Source organism: Passer domesticus, chromosome Z (assembly GCF_036417665.1).
Source record: "Passer domesticus isolate bPasDom1 chromosome Z, bPasDom1.hap1, whole genome shotgun sequence".
In the NCBI taxonomy this organism is placed as follows: domain Eukaryota; kingdom Metazoa; phylum Chordata; class Aves; order Passeriformes; family Passeridae; genus Passer; species Passer domesticus.
The window spans coordinates 46,875,271-46,891,041 of record NC_087512.1 but is presented as its reverse complement, the minus strand read 5'-3'; the positions used below and the strand labels follow the sequence as shown (position 1 = coordinate 46,891,041).

The following is a 15,771-nucleotide window of genomic DNA, read 5'->3' as shown; positions in this document are numbered from 1 at the left end:
TTCCAGGAGAATTTGATATCCAAACTAGCAACTAGACTGCCCTCATGGGGCTTAGGGCTGGTGTCGCCCTGTTCTTCCAAGGTCTTCTAAGCCTTCTGACGTTTACATTCTTGTAATGAACCTTCTCACACACTTTATGTAAATAATTAATTGTTTTAAATTCCCTTCTGGAGGAGGAGAAACTTGATGGACTATTGGTTTGTCCAGTGTCATTGGAGAGGTGGCGCTTTCACCCTCCAATCCACTGTCACTTTTGAAAATCTACAAATGTTGGAGTCAGAAATTAAACTTCCCTTCTTTTTACCTCGGAGATTCCAGTGTCTGTGCTGTTTTATTTCGTGTCCTATAGTGACAGGCGGGTTATCCTTTTTAACAAGACAACAGCTACTTCTGGTTCCCCCACCTAAACCAAATCTTTCTTAGGCTGTAAGAGCTCCATGACATTGTACTGCAGTCTGCAACACGCATACAAGCAGCACAAGGCTCTCAGCTGGAGTAGCCAAGGAAAGAGGTAAAGGGCATAAGACAAACCTCTTGCTCATGAAGTGATAATGCATCCTTAAAGCTCCTGTGACAAAAAGGCTGAGCGGCACAAATCAGAATGACTTACGTCATGTGCCTCACTGGTGTGTTACTCACCCAAATGTGCACTGCACATCCTAGCCACTATCATTAAGAGGGCTGACAAATGGAGTTTTGAGAGCAAAGAACCCTTTCACACTGGAAAATAAGATGACGGTTGAAAATTTTTTTTCTACATTTGCAATTACTGATATAAGCAAGGACCCTATACTGTAAATATTGAGACATAATTGGTAAGGCAGGTGAGAGTAGGGAAGAGTCCTAAATTATGGGTCAGAGTACTCACATTTCTTTTTGTGTTTAAAATGCTAAAAGAAAAATCCTGGATTTGTTGGAAATTAAAAGGTAAATGCAAGTCTTGATCCCTGTAGATAGCAGTGGAACCATTGGAATTTTAAAACAGAAACATCAAAAGACATGATAGGGGGAAAAGCTGAGTTTCATAAAGCAGAGACTTAAAGGCACATTAATTAACAAAGAAAAAACAAGCAAAATCAACCTATCCTTTAAAGGAGTTCTACGAGCATGGGAAAAAGCTTTAAATGTCTCTATTACTGAACATGTCCAAAAGAAAGGCAAAAGAGAGTAACACTTGAACCTCTGGCTGACCAGAACAGATGCAGCCCTTCTCCCAGCTGCCTCCTTGTCATCAGTTATGTCAGTTAGGGCACAACTGGAAGGTGTTCAGGGAGCAGGATAAGGGGGATATCATCCCTCTACCTGAGTATATTTTGAAGAGGGGATGAGACAATTGTTTTGTGTTTGTTAAGCAAAAAATGATCACATTGCAATCAGCAACATGGCAAGAGAGAGCGAAGTATTGCACCTTATTTCTCTACCACAAATAATACCCCGCTTCTGAAACTTGAGGAGACCTGCAACATTGTGGAAATCTTAAGGGTTGGCTTATGCAACACTGTCCCCACAATCTCTTCTTTTAACATAAAAATGGCCATTTTTGGTCTACCTCAAAGCACTATTTATCCTAGCTGGACTGTAACACTAGACAAGACCAAATATATTGAAGAGAGCAGAATAGGGTAAGCCTGCAGCAGTACTCTCCTCATCACAAGCAATTTGCAGTTCAAGGACTTCCCCAGCCAAAGGAGATGTTTTTATATTTAAGAGGCCCCAATTAATTTCTTTCTTATGAATTTGTCAAGTTGCCTTCTGAATCTGTGTGAACTTTTAACAGTCATCCTGCAGCAAGGAGTTATAATGACTAATGCTAACCTGCATGAAGGACAAAAGAAATCTTTCTGTTTTGAAACTCATTCCTTCTAATTCATGTGTTGCTCTGTAACTTTGCTTTAAAGGGACAGTAAATAGTCAAACTCCATTCACCTTCGCCAGACCCCATAAGAACCTACAGAACCATCTCATATACCTCCTCTGTTTTCTCTTTTTCATGGTGCAGTGTATTTACTATTTTCCATAGTAGTAGAAGTATGTTTACTCATTCCCAAAGCCCTCACAGATCTCCAGTCATTCCCTTCTCTGTAATGTGCTTTGCACTGAACAGATCCTATGTAATCCTATGAAACAGATCCTATGTAGTTCTGCAGTTACAAATGGCATGCTTCTTGGGCATGAAAAGCACCTTACAGAGACTTGTGAATTGTAGGGCTTGGGTAGACAGGAGTGAGTGACTAGGTATCCAGGAGCTCAAACTGTTACCTGAACCTGGACCAAGGGAAATATTGCTAAGTAGCAAGAAGTGATCCCAAGGCAGGAGAGAGACAGGCCCCTGCCTTGTCCCTTTCCAATCTGTAGCAGATATGTCGATCTGCTTTTAAGTTGATTTCTTATTGGTAGAGAAATTGTGTATACAGGATCAGGCATTTTCTCAATTTAGTTAAGAAAACCCAGTAGTGGAACAGACACCATCAAAAATGACACACAGACTTCTAGAAATGCCCATCTGCTGTCTCTCACTTCAAAAAAGAGACCTGACAACTTCAAAACTACTTCATTCCCCCCCACCACCTTTTTTTTTTTTTTTACCCAAGCTTTTATTTTTTGAACTTTCAGGGCGAGATTTATTAGACTAATTCTCAGACTCACTGACATCTCTGAGAACCCTAGAAGTGATGTCTGCAACTGCTGACGGCTCTGTGAGAGTTGCTCTTTTCTCTTAAAGCTGCTGAACTTCTATTAATACATTAAAAATCCAATTTTACACAAATTACAATATTATCCATCCTTCAGGATCATAGCACAGAGCCAGATAACATGACTCAACAATATGCAAGAGCTCTAAAGCCATAAGGCAAATAAAACTAGGTCGATGTCTGTCAAAGTTGCAAACCATAAGCCAGTCTTGTGATCTCATGGAGAAGGACACAGGTTTGTATATTTCAGCTTAGCCATGCATCCAGCTGAGTTTCAAAGCCGTGAATAAACACTTCCCAGAATAATAGCTGAGAAGAGCATAATTGGCAGTGACTACTGTATGAGTACAAAAGAATATATCAAGAAATATAAAAAGATTTTCCAGATGAGAACTGTCAGAATCTGAAAATGAAAGGGCAGCTCCAAACCCATCTTTTCTAGGACAAATTCAAGTATACGGCTTATTAAATCCTCTCACAGCAGGAATGCTCAAAAGAAGAGAAATCAAATGAGAAGCACTGTCTGCTCTAAATGGATGAGAAAATTTAAAGCTTTACAGTAATATCTGCTTTAAAAGAGCAAGTGCCAACTTATGGCAGCCATGAGAACAGCTGAATCATTATTTCAGCCTATCTATGAAGCCCGACCAACACACGCAACAAAAAAGATCTGTTCCTTCCCTAGGCATGAGTTGTTTCTCAAGAAGAATGAACCCACCAACATCAAACAGTACCAAATATTATGGGCAGTATACAGGCTTGTATTGCTCTCTTTTGGAAGGTATTTAGAGGTGCTTTGCTCACTCAGGGCTCCAGTCTCCCAGGAACATGCATAGAGTATCTGAGCCATCACTGAAGGCAAACCAACTCTTCCAGTGTTGATACACACTGGAAGAGCCCCTCAAGGCCAGGCTTAGAGTTGAAGCACACTGCTTCTGCTTTTGCTAATCATGCAAAGCTGAGGGTATTCCAGAAAAATACTTTAATCCTGTTGGGATTTCAGAAGTCTGTCTGGAATCTCAGATGACTACTTCAGCATGTGAAGAACAGATCTGAAATTCAGATGGACAGCTTCTGAGAGATTCAGTTCTATCCTGTTCTTTTTTCTGTTCTTCTTTTCTCTTCTGGTTTTCTCCCATTAGTCTACCACAGGTGGATCACTCTCACCTTCTCACAGACTCCCAGACTCCTGGGAAAAGGCTCTCTTTCTTAGTCTGTGCACATCTCCACAGGGCCACTGGTTGAGTCAGAGAGTATATTTAAGCCAATGAGTCATCCACAGCTCTTTCAGGAAGAAATTTTTCCTAAGACTGCTATTACTGACACAAGCTCTACTGTGACTATTGAGACATAATTGGTAAGACAGGTGACAGCAGGGGAAGTCCCTTATTATGGGTCAGAATAGCCACATTTCTAATTGAAATGCTTTAGGTAAGGAAGAACTTGTTCTGGAGAGAATAATCTTAGTGCAATAAGTGACGCTCTTCTATTTTTTTTTTTTTCAAAATTTCATTTTCTTTAACATCCAGAAATCCACTCATCTTTTTAAGGGATTGTTGCCATAACTAGAAAACTGTAATGAGTTAGGTTCATTTACAGTCACATACAAAACTAAGCAGAACTAAACGACTAATTATTCCTAACCAAAAAAAAAAACAACAAAAAAAAACCAACAAGCCCCAAACTATGCATACTGCCAATTAACAAACATTTCTGACACTCAGTACACTAAGAAACATTTTTCTAAACTATAACTGAAGATGGGCATGGCAATGTGTTAAAAATTACTCCACAAAGTTTGTATGTGTTTGCAACTAAAAATGAAAGGAAGACAGCATGTTTCAGAATGCTTTAATAATAAATATTTCTCTGCTTCTGATGCAAGAGAACTTTCTTAGTGAAATTTAGTCCAAGGTAAAATCACATAGGACAGAAACACAAAACAGAAGAACAAATTAAATCAGCAGAAGTTTCCAACCTGCAGAAAAAACATGTAGTGATAAAACGACTCACCAAAAGGACATGACAGTAATTAAAAGAGAATATAACTGACAGTAATTCACCATAAAAATTTCCATATCTGTTCACATGCAGTTTCAAATAAATGGTTGTTCTTTATTTCTTTGCTGAGCAGGAAGGTGTCATAATTGACAGACAGTCCCATTAGGTATTGTTCCCAACTGTCAGACTTCAGGAGAAGGTTGCACATTATCACACAAAGCAGTAAAACTCAGTTCTTTAGAAAGTTTTTCAGGGAAAGGAACAGGCTAAAATTAAAATAGAAAGAGGTTTTTACAAAATTGAAGACTACATCTTTCAATCCAGGCTAGCACTTTAGACTTTCAATAGAACAACAAGAGTAATTTTGACCTTATCTTTGACTGTATCCTTGGAAGACAGCTAAAGAAATGAATGTGAGTCAGCACAGAGAATTGCTTGTGTTTTCTAAATTCCCAGTCACATAAAAGAAAGAGGAAACACAATTGAATCAAAGGAAAGATACCCAGTCAGATCAGATGTGGGGCTGTTAAGAGATGAATAAAAAGTAAATAAACTTACATAGGTATCTCTAAAAAACAATTTAAAAAAGTTTAAGGATATGAAATTCTGTTTACAACCTATACAGACAACTTTCTTTCTCTATACCTTAACAATTGGTTCTGAATAGACCCAGCTCATGAATAGTAACTTCTCTTCCTAAGCAAAGCTGGTTCACAATAATATAAGTTCTTGAATTTCACCTTTTCTGCAGCATAATGGAATAAAGTTCCTGCAGATTCCAGGGTTCAAAAGCCAGCAATGCTCTAGAGAAATCAATCCACCTCAATCTACAGAAAAAAAAAATCTCTATGAATATATGGCATATGAAATAATGAGAGACTGAAATTAAATGGCAGTTTCTCTCATTAATATCATTCCTTTGCCAGCAGAAAAATCACACAGAACAGGCCTAATGAGGACCAAGTTGATGCAGAAAAGGAGTAAAATATGAAGCACCTGAATTAATTAAGAAGTAGGATGGGAAATGAAAACAGTAGAGGTCAGCACAGGTTGATCAGCATCTCCTCTCACTGACTGAACTTTATTACCACAAACATAGTGAATCTGCTTGCTACACACTGTGTCCATTTTGTTGAATAGCACAACCCTGTTTCTGTCATTTAAAAGGGTTCATCAGAGCCTATGCTTACCTACAAAGTTGTTTTTAGTTTAGGAGTCACTTTTCTCACTCTAAGCATCACAGATCTGTTGGTCATGGATCATTTAGGGTTGACTGCCACAAAAATTCACCTGTACATTTCTGAAGGAAATTGAAGCCATATCAGGAAATAAGCAAGTGGCATACAAAACATTACAAAAAGTTGTGTTTCTTTCCTGAGAAATACAGTTTTGTACAGCATTCGTCATTGAAGTATTCTCTGTTCAGTTAAATGGAGGAAATTTTATCCCACAGTTCTTTATCAAAGTACTTCCCCTAAGCTGAAGGTATTCCAGGAACAGGATACTCTCTGCATAAGCAGATCTCTAAGTCTCACAAATTCTTTCTTCCCATTGTGGCATGGACCCAAATCAACAGTTTAAATTTCTCACTTACAACTGAATTTCTCCAGGGAACCACACATGTTGCTTGCGTCTGTGTATATACCACCTGCAGAATTCTTCAGCAGAACTTCTCTGTCTGCCAGAGCTTGTTATCACTGCCTTTTCCATGCTGACTATTTCATATTGTCTTTTTCATGAGTCAGATCATTTCTTCTTTCAGACTGAGCTTTAGACCCTGTCAGTACTCTGCCAAACAGGAAGAGAACAATGCAGGCAGCACACCCTGGTTAATCTGCATGGCTCACAATGGTATGCTACTCCCATGGATATAAGGGTATTATGGGAAGGGTATTATGCTTAAGATATGACTCATAAAATTTAATTAAAACATTTGCTTAGTCTAGCACAACTGGATAAATTGAAACCTAAGAACATGTGTATAATGTGCAAGTCTCAGAATACAGGAAGATACAGACCAAGTAAAACCTGCAACAGCTGTTTTGTCGGGCTGTGAACTGTGCTGGAGGGCCACCATCCGGAGGAAACTGGAGGAAGCATTGAACTCTGTAGAAGTGCTGCAATAGAAAAAACTTCTGTCATCACATCTAGTCTTGCATGGGCAGGGAGAGTCTGGACAAAGGAAGCTGTCATCTAATAGAAGGTTACTGGGAATGGAACATGGGCTGGATGATATCCCACTGATGAATGCCTCAGGATGTGGAACTTGACAGGGCAAACGTCTTGCAAGGAGGCATTTAATCATTGCATCTACAGAAACAGAGAGTCACCAAAGAGCTGAAAAGTGAGTAGAGCTGTAGCCTGTGCAAGGAGCTGGGAGACTAGCAAAGACCTGTGGGTACCCTCTGTTGGTTGCTTCTAGAGTGTGGAAGGAAAGCCCTTTGCAGAATGATGGGCACATGGGGGGACAAAAGGAAAACAAACATTATGCTATGCTTCATTGGGCACTAGCTCCACAGCTGAGGTGCAAGTAAAATCTACTTTATGACAGCCATGGAACTGTGTGTGGATGGCAGGTCCTGAGGACCCAGTACAGTAGGTTCCTGTCTCAGACATTTCAGATGTAAGCACTCTTTCGCTGGCACCTTTTACCATGTCTCAGTTCATCACAAGAGACACATGTTGCAGGTTTTTGAATTCACTCTCTATCCCAGTCTTACTGATCACCCCTTCTCATCTCATCTTTCTGCTCTGGCTTTGCTTTCCTCCTCTCTTAGCTCAAAGAAGGGGGTAATGGCAGAGCTGCTCTCTCACTAGATTGCAGGATTCATTTGCACAGGGCCTGCTGTGATTACAGTTACATGGAAGCACTGTCATTGCTTTCTGAATCCTGTGCCTTTGCTTCTGAGGCACAGCTGGTGAATATCTAGAACAACCTCTGCTTATCATATCTTCTAATTAAGATGATTATCCATCTTGGAATGGAATTATTTAATTGGGAAAAAAAATCCCTATCAAATGGCAGAGCTTAGAGGAGATTTTAAATAAGAGAAGAAAGGAAGAACAGACAGCCCTACTCTTTCACTGTGAGGTGTTCTCCAGTTTTACAGGGATATCACTCAGTTAAGAAACAGCAACAATATCACGGAAGTCTAACACTTCCAGTGCTGACAATGGGGTATGCAAAAACAACTGAGTGTTTAGGATTCACTGGTCTCACTCAGCCTAAATGGACAGAAGCTTCTGCAAGAATCCCTACCTTATGGTGCTGAGAATTTAATTTCAGGTTAAGCACAAAGTGCTTTTTATTCTCTGATGTAAGCTTAAGTGTGCAATTGCCATCTGGTGAGGGTGCTGAGAGGTAAGAAGACAGCTTACTCTGACTCCTCAGCACTATACTGCTGCCTGTATGGTAAGCAGAGCACACCTGCAGCCAGGTATGTGCAGTGATCAGTAGAAGAAGTAAAATGGGAGTGCACAGGAGACAGTGCTATGGATGTGCTTTCAGAGTACATCTGCCCTGATGCAACTCTCTACACCAAAGAGATATCACTTACTACAAATCCACATAGCAGCGAGATCTGAACACTCCCTGTGGAAGAAAACCACCATTATAAGCTTAGCTGTAATAATGGAAGACATGAATCACAGTGATTTGGCAAACCTGCATATGGGAGAGGAAGATAGAAAATAGTTACTGTCCACAGGTGTTCCAGCAACAAAAACACAACCAAAGGTACTAGGGTTTTCAGGGCTCATGGGTCTCAGATGGCAGGAAAAAACAGGGAGGTTTCAGTAGCAAAACTGTGGAGATGTGCAGGTTCTGGACCCAGTAGGCCCTTCATGGATTACTATTATTGATCTTGAAAGCTGTTTTTCTTTTTTTCAAAGTGAAACAAATCAAGACACAAACAAAAGAACAGGCCAAGGAGCACACCTAAGGGGCAAGGATAAATCTTCTAATTGTCAGGGAAAAGACTGAAAAAGTTCATCCCTTATCTGTTTGAAGTATTGTAAAATTTGAGGTGGTGGGCTTCCAAAATCCTGCGAGCATATCTCAGGACTGAACTGTTCCAAGGAAGCGATTCAAGCCAATCAACAGGACCCTGGCACACATCACAGCTTTTGGTTTCTGTGCAAGTGATACTTCTCCAAAAAATATCACAATCTGAGGTGACGTGAACAGACATCACATGCTAGGAGGACTGTCACTGGAGTGAGAGAGATTTTTCTTTTTTACATGAAAAAAAAGTCCCACTGCAGTAATAGAGCAAAACATCATGCACAGAGGAATACATCACTGAAGTTTGCTACACTGGTGGTAGGCAGCCCTGTGTACTCTACAATGTGCCTCCCTTAGTGAAGGATCATGATCTATTCCACCAGGAGCATGCCATCATTAAAATATCACAGAGTGGCACACCATGAGGATCATCAGGGGATCATAAACCATGCTATGCATACAGAAAAAGGACAATACTCCCCCCCAACAAAGCCACATGATTGCTCTGTAAATCTCCTTTTCAAAGACCTAAGGTCTTCTCTAATTCTCTTCTTAGTCCTCATTTCTTACCTCTGAATCAGAACCATTTTAAAAGAGGGATAGCTTGAGCATCCAAGATTTATGATCTCGTGGGCCTAACTGAAAAATCTTATTTCTGTACTTATCTTCAACTCTAATTCATGCTTTCAGCATAAGACAGAACTTAAATTAATTTATAGTTGCTTATTTACAGGGATGCCACTACGCATTATAATTTTGTTACTGCTTCGTGTAACTCATATCTGTCTAATGGTCTTTAGTCTGTTTATGCAGGAAACAGCAAGAGACCACATTCTGTCAAAAACATTTAATATGACCATGAGATTGAAAGTGCACTTCCCTACATACATTAATTTCATAATCATGTTTCTGCAAATGCAGAAAAAACAAAATCAAGCAACCAACCAAAACAAACAAACCCCAACACCAAACACCTCAACCTCCAAACACCTCAAAACCCCAGCCCTCTCAACCTAAAAGCTACAAACATACAAACCAGAAAAAAACCACACACCACCCCGCCACCACCACTATCATCCTGTCCTTTTTAGAGCCTGTATTTCCTCCTCCAATCACAATCTAGAACCAAAAGAAGAGACTCCGCTCTATGCCTTGCTGATGGCTGGTTTACAGTCTGCTGGCAGACATTAAAGGCTTATATTTCAACAAAAGAATAATATTCCTTACCACTGTGGACAAAAAAAATTGTCTCCTGGCAGGCATTCATCAACTGCACAATTTTTAAAAATAATAAGCATTAGTTAAAAGATAAAGAGCATGCCATTAACTTCCTTAGAACACACAACATGTGATAAGACTGGGAAATGCTAAAAAAATTAATAACTGTCTTCCCCATTTCACTTCTAAAAAATCCTTTAGTTGCATGCTTCACTTTCTGCCTTAAGCTCTAGGTGAAAGGTAATGATGACGAGAAATAAAAAGTGGAAAGTCACTGTTGTGCCTTATTCATGCCAAACTCAAGCAATTAAGGCATCCCAAGAGACTTCACTGAAGCCTACCTTGCAGTCCAATCACAGTTAGTTCCAAAATGACTTTGTGTGAAAGGAGGTAGAGGAGGCAACCTGAAGACCTTTGATTAAATGTAGCTGGGTTTTTTTGTTGTGGGTTTTTTTTTTTTTTTTTTTTTTTTTTTTTAATGTACAATAAATCTACACAAGAACTAAGGTGTCTCAGGATTTGTTATATGGATTTTCATTGTCAGAAATGCAGAAAAATCATTTTTCTTGAGAGACAAACAGTGGCAGCTTAAAATCATACTTGAAATCATACCAGATTCTATTCTACTATTTTTTTTTTGTACCTTGGAGGTATCCTTGATTGTCTGACAGAGTGCTACAACTCATTCATAGTTTTTCCTGCAGTGCAGGTGCTAATAATCTCTAATCCCTGTGTAGTTTCCCAGAGCTGGGATGTTTCACTTTACAGAACTTTAAGCATCTAACAAGTAGGTGACTCTTGGTGAATTAGACTCACTTTATGATCAGCCTAAAGTAGCAAAGTAGGTCAGATGAACTGTGTCCCAGAAAAAAATGCTGATTTCTCTCTCATACTCCTTTGGAATTCTGCTGGTAGAAATTATGGAAATATGTCAGTTTCCCAAGAGACAGCTTGAAAAGCAGTTAGAATCAAGAGGTTAACAGCTTGAATGGCAAGGTAGGGCACATAGAAGTACTACATTTACAATTCTTACCCACAGGCAGTCACATGCCCCAAAGGTCCCTCCCCTCTTCCAGTCATGAAGTTTGTGTGTTCCACCCCTTTTTGCTCTGAGTATCACAATTTGGAAACACGTAATACCTCAAGTGCTCACAGGCTGCCCTGTGTCTGGTTGGCAGCACGAGATGTCCCTCTATTCCTATCTGTTCCATAAGAATTTCATAGCAAGAAAGCTTATACATTAAATATTCAAAAATCTACCTCTTTCAGCCACAATCCATAGCAAATAGCTTCCATTTGGTTAACTGCTGTGCCCCAGGTGTTTTCATACTGGACTGTGATTGCCTGTGTCTTGACTCCACCATGCCTGTATGTAGCACAAATATATCAATATATAGATGCATAAAGACATTAATTAAATGTGCATGAATATATTTATAAAAATGTAGAAAAGTTATATCCAATAAAAAATGATCTTTAATCAAAGCTAGGGACATTAATAAATGAAGTCTGACTGTGAATAAAAAGCAATTAAAAGTAAAAGAGAGATTAAGTCCTCAACCTGCTTTACAAGGCAGCTGGACAAACCTTTGAAGTTCAAGGGGAAGGGTGGAGGAGAGTGGGCATTGTGGGAGTGGAAGAGCATGATAGTGAGGATAGATTGTGAGCCCATCCTCAAAGACCTCTCAGGTTCCCTGTTGTCTTGGTTTGGCCCGGAAATGTGTTTCTGGAAAAGTTGTGGTCAAACCAATCAGTGGCCAGATTTGAAATTGGCACCTGTGGTGGCCACTGAGGATTTGGATACGCCTCTGAGAACACACAGGGGTTAAAAGCAGAAGATTCCCAGAGAGACTTCCTCTTTGGAGTCCGGCAGGTGAGCTGATGTGACCTCTCCCCTGCCCAGCTGCCTCTGGGTGGGGGAGGCCATGCGGCCTGTGGGGAGGAGGCCGGAGCCCTGCAAGGAGACCGGGGTGGAGGAGACCGGGGATGTTTGGGCAGCCCCCTCGGGAGAGAGTGATAGAGACTGTGCTGGCTTGGAATTTGATATCTTGTGCTGGCACCATGGCCAGGAGGAGAAGGGGGGGCAGGGTGCCCGGCCGCTGGCAGACTGGGCTGAGCTTTTAACTCTTTTGGTACTGAAACAATAGAAGCTGTAAAAACACTGATCCTCCCCAGCTGAGAGTTTAGAGGGGATGGAGGATGAGCAGATGAGAAGAAGGCTTGAGTGAGTGAGTGAGTGAGTGAGTGAGTGAGTGAGTGAGTGAGTGAGTGAAAAAATGCCAGCAGATGAGAAGTGCCCTAGATGGAGGAGATGATTGGAGTGGCTTTGGCTGGACTTTTCTCTTACATAGCCATGGGCGAAACCAATTTCTTCTGATAAGGCAGAGATTGCACCTTGGGTGAGACGGTTGGCCAGAAGCCAAGAATGATAAGGCTGCAAGGAGAGTTAGAGGGAACAGAGACGGATGGGGAGGGTGTGGTGGAGCTCTCTGCCTTCAGCGGAGAAGGATCTCTGTTCCTGAGACCCCTTGGCCCCAGGGGAGTAAAAATATGGGGGGGACAGGTGTCCCAAATGGTGAGAGAAGGCCACTTCTTGGAACTGGGCGATGCATTCTTAAAAGGACCCAAGGAGCAGTTTGGATCCATGGACAGTGGTGAGAGCGCTGGACATGGAAGGAAGATGGTCACCACGGCAGATTCTCTCCGGGCAGCTGCCACGTGTGACATGGAAGCACAAGAGGTTCCAACTGTGTTTCCGGGGGAGGCCCATGGTGTAAGAGGGAGACTCCTCTGTCCTGATGAACTGGGGGGAAGTTGTGTGAAGGATGGTATTGGATTGAGAATTCAGTGTTAGAGGGGATGGGGTGTTAGAGGGGTGGAGGGGGGAAGAGTGTTTTGGAGGTATTCCATTGTGGATTGTTGTGTGTGTTTGTTTCTCTTTCCCTTTTGTGTTTTATGTTGTAGATTAATAAAGTGTTGTGTTTTTCCCTCCATCCCCTGTTGTATTGTGCTTTTTGTTTTATTAGTAGGTTTATGGTTTGATTTGTGATTTGGTGGTTTTCCTTGGTGCTGTTTTCCTTTTGTCTCAGCCTTTTCCCAGTTATTTTGTCAGCTACTTTCTAGTTTCTATTTCTCCAAAGTTTAGCTGTTTATTGAAACCGCTTTTCCTCCCTTGGAATTGTATTGGTTCGCTGCCATTATGTCTGCCTAGATTTTTCTCCCAACTCTTCTGATTTGTTGAAAGTTGTGCCTACCCCTGAGACCTGCCCACACTTATAAGTCTTTGTTTGCCCCTTGATCGGGATCCCAGGAGAGGAAAAGGGGAAGTTTACCATCAAATAAAGTTTCCCTGGGACCCGTGTGCGCTGCCTGTGTTTTATATTGCGCCGAAACAATTGACAACTGGGATTCAACAGAGCTCCAGGGGGAACCTGCCGCCCTCCCCCTCTCTTGTCATCAGCTAGCCGGGGAAAGAGAGGCAGCAATCCCCAAGTGGGAGCCTGCTTTGTTCTGTTTCCGGGTCACATCTCACAGTAACCATTTTGGAAATACACCTTTCATGGGGGCCCTGGCATTGTGCCAGGGTCAAACCATGACACCTGTGCAACCCCAGGGTAGCATAGAAGCAATCAATCCCATGAGCTGAACCAAGAGCCCAGCACCCAGCCACAGTCCAGACTGGCGATTGTACAGCATGGCTTGGGCAGGCTTTGTGGGTTTCATACAGACCACACTGCACATGAAAACAGAAAACAGAAAAAATGCAGTGTCAGAGGAAGGGGAAAGGGGGTGGAAGTGTGGGGGGGGCGGGGCGCAGGACATGCCACAACAAAAGCCCTTAAATTCTCTGACACAGACCACACAAATTGGGAGAATGGCCAATGGGCCTAAGAATGGGAAAGTGCAATTTTCAGTAAATTTCACACAGACAGGGCAGGTGGTCCTGATGAGCTCCCTTTGCCTATGTTGCAGGTCATTCTTAAAGCTACCTGTAAGGCTACTGTGCAGGCTTGTCCAAAATTTGTTTCCTTTTCCTTAAGTTGGGGAGCCTGTAGAAAGTTTCAAAAAGCTCCAGATGACTGACTGAGGAAGCAGAAGTAAGAAGTGTGGCATGATCTGCTGATATTCACATCTGGGGCCTGACAGAGTAAAGAAAGTTCCTGCGGCGAATGCCCCAAGTGTGAGGACATGACGCTTGACTCCATTTTGCTCAGACGGCTGATTTATTATGTTATATAATATATTAAAATACTACATTAAAACTATACTAAAAGAACAGAGAGAGAGGAAGATCAGAAGGCTACAAAGATCAAGAATAGAATAAAATAGAATGCATAACAAAAACTTGTGACTGCTCACAGCCTTGGCACAGGTGGCTGTGATTGGTCACTAATTGAAAACAATCCACATGGACCAATGGAAGAGGCACCTGTTGCATTCCACAGGCAGATAGTTATTGTTTACATTTCTTTCCTGAGGCTCTCAGCTCCTCAGGATGGGAAAAATCCTAGCAGAGGATTTTTCATAAAATATCATGGCTACAGAAATCGAGTGGACATAGATGGGACAAAGACCTTCTGGAGGAAAGCACTGATTAAGGTTAACAACAAACCCCCCTTACATGCCATTAATAAAGTTTATCTGTACACGAGCTCAAATGATAGTTGAACACTGCATTTCTAACATGGCTGTAGTAGCAGTAGGTTGCATGTAGACATGCCTGCATCACTGCTTCCATTGAAATACATTAATTGTGTTCCTGGAAGGGCTGAAAACTTGGGAGATAGAAGTTGTTTCTCAGAACAGAGGGCAAGTAGCAACCTGGCAACCTAGTTTTTGAACCAGGACTTTAAATATTATTCAAGGTGACAGGAAACCTATTTAGAGGACCAGGTGATTGTGGTAGAGGTGAATGTGCAGTGGCAGGCAGCCTTGATAATATGCAACCTTTTTTCACCTATAACAGTGGTGTTAAGAACCTCTTTATAGTGCCATACATATTGGACAAACGTGCCTGAACATCGGTTCAAAAGGTAAAACAAGCTCTGAAACACTCAGGGCTTTTAAAACTGTTTTAGCTGGTGGCTGTGCACTTCAGAAATTCAGACTGACAAGAGACAAGAATTTCTAAATGAAGCTTTAAACAAGCTGTTAAAGAAGTACAATATTCACCATTTTCCTACTAGTAATAGGCATAGTAGTTGTAGAACATAATTTCATCTTGATGCTTAGAATGAAGATGTGTGATTTATTTTATCATGTGCAACAGTTTTGTGCTGCACTGATGCATTATGCGGGTTTATGAAGAGTTGTAACTATTATTTCCTCAAAGCCAGTTCTGGGAACATGGACCCTTTCAACTTGTGGGAAAGGATGTTCTGACAAGTGTCAGCAGAAACAATCTGGTGGGCCCTGTGTTTCTAGTGGGATGGCATCCTGTGGTGACATCATTATGAGGCAAACATGGAGCTGTGGCAGCTGCTGGCAGCCAGTCTCAGACAACCCATGAATATCCTACCATATCTTCCCCTGTTCTGGAAAGCCTTCTGCTGACACGCATGGATGTTTCATGAATGCTGGGTCCAAGCTTAAGCCACGCTACAAAGGCCAGTTCCTGGTTACAGCTAGGGTAGAGCCACATTTTCTCAGTAGTTGTTACAGTGCTGTGTTTTGATATTGAATGAGAATGGTGTTGATAACAAACTGATGTTTTGGGTTTCAGCGGTTTCAGCTAAGTCTTGTTTATTCTAAGTACTTTTTTCTCCTTGTCTGATGCTCTGCCAGTGAGGGAATATGCAGAAGGAGCTGGGTGGGATCATAGCAGGTGGTGAGCAATTGCGTTCTGCACCGCTTGTT

At 41.4% G+C, this 15,771-nt stretch overlaps 1 long non-coding RNA gene across 8 annotated transcripts; it reads right to left on the bottom strand.

Annotated features, from left to right (window-relative positions):
* Positions 1-4,627: 4,627 nt before the first annotated feature.
* On the bottom strand, positions 4,628-12,611 carry LOC135289223 (uncharacterized). Of its 8 annotated transcripts, none has more exons than XR_010352005.1 (4): positions 12,263-12,611; positions 11,176-11,281; positions 10,732-10,823; positions 4,628-6,811 (listed from the first exon to the last, which is right to left on the bottom strand). It is a non-coding gene; the product is annotated as an uncharacterized LOC135289223 (long non-coding RNA). The 8 variants fall into 8 exon arrangements; XR_010352004.1 differs by lacking the exon at positions 12,263-12,611 and having other exon boundaries at positions 4,628-5,521; positions 5,885-6,811; positions 11,176-11,859; XR_010352003.1 differs by lacking the exon at positions 12,263-12,611 and having other exon boundaries at positions 4,628-6,482; positions 6,713-6,811; positions 11,176-11,859.
* Positions 12,612-15,771: the final 3,160 nt, after the last annotated feature.